Source organism: Sorex fumeus, unplaced genomic scaffold (assembly GCF_029834395.1).
Source record: "Sorex fumeus unplaced genomic scaffold, SorFum_2.1 ptg000030l, whole genome shotgun sequence".
NCBI lineage: Eukaryota > Metazoa > Chordata > Mammalia > Eulipotyphla > Soricidae > Sorex > Sorex fumeus.
Genome location: NW_026606087.1, coordinates 6,679,256 through 6,680,705, shown reverse-complemented (window position 1 = coordinate 6,680,705; position 1,450 = coordinate 6,679,256). Strand labels below are relative to the sequence as shown.

General features: G+C 37.7%; 1 non-coding gene across 1 annotated transcript; it reads left to right on the top strand.

The window, feature by feature from the left end:
• Positions 1-351: 351 nt before the first annotated feature.
• On the top strand, positions 352-508 carry LOC130025572 (U1 spliceosomal RNA). Its single transcript, XR_008792712.1, has one exon. It is a non-coding gene; the product is annotated as a U1 spliceosomal RNA (small nuclear RNA).
• Positions 509-1,450: the final 942 nt, after the last annotated feature.

Genomic DNA, 1,450 nt, shown 5'->3' with positions numbered 1-1,450 from the left:
AGGGCTTAGTCCTGGCTCTGAGCTCAAGGACCACTGCTGGTGGGCTTAGGGGACTTTCTAAGGGGACGGGGGCTCAACCAGGGTTAGTTGCATGCAAGATAAACACTCTACCTGATTTACTCTCTCTCTTTCTGGTCCGACTAAATGTGTTTTATATGAATTAAAAATGAAGTAATTTGGGGGCTACAGTGGTAGGGCGTTTGCCTTGCATGTGGCTTACCCGGGTTTGATTCCCAGCATCCCATATGGTCCCCTAAGCATTTCTAGGAGTAATTCCTGAGAGCAGAGCTGGGAGTAACACCTGAGCATCACCAGGTGTGACCCAAAAAGCAAAAAAAAAAAAAGTAATTTATACTTACCTTCAAAATACCATGATCATGAAAGTGATTTTCCCAGGATGAGACTTATCCATTGCATTCTGGATGTGCTGACCCCTGCAATTTCTCCAAATGTGGGAAACCCAACTGTGTAATTTGTATTAGTGGGGGAATGTGTTCATGCTCTCAATTATTAAAAAAAATTAACAGAACATTCCCAGCAATTACAATAATTTGTTAATTATTTTATTCACATTATTCACTATGTTTGAAATACATATTTCTAATTTAATTCTTATAAAAACTGTTATAACTATTATATCAGCCTTAGGGATAAGCAGTTCCTCTATTAGGAAGGGCAACTAAGTGATTAGGGACTGAGATATTGAAATCAGCCAGTCTTGGGTTAAAATCTTAGCTCTATGCTAGAATATAGTACAAATCACCTTAATTTCCTCAAATCACAATTTTCTCATATATACAGGGGAGATAATAAAAAATAAGCTATGCTGGAGGAAATAAATGGTCTTTTTTTTTATAGATGTAATGATTACATTCCTAGAACATCCAAAAGAATCCATAAACTGTTGCAAACTAAAAACTCTTCCCCCTCTCCTGCCCCCTCTTCCCTATGAAATGAGATTTGAATCTCTGGAATCTGAAAATGTTACCTTATTCAGAAATATAGTATTTGAAAATGCAATATGATGAAGTTGAGGATCTTGCCATGAGGAGATTGTACTGGATTATTTTGGTGGGCCCTGAGCATCATCAGAAACATTTCACATACGAATGGTGGGTGAGAGAGTTCCACACATACATAAAGAAGATAAGGCAAGATGGAGAGCAGCAAGGACTGTGGTGATGGGAACACAGGGGACATTAGAGTCACTAAAAGTTAGAACAGGCACAGATAGAGCAGAGTACCATTCTCTGGAGAGATTGAAACCCTGCTAACAACTTGATTTTAGAGATAAAACAGCCTTTGAACTTTTGGCCTTTAGAACTAGGACAGAATAAATTTGTTTTAAATCACCAAGTCTGTGGTAATTTGTTACAACAGTCTTAGAAAATGAATCACAAATGGTTAGAATTAGCATGTTTAGCAAAGTTTCCAGATAGAAGATCAATAC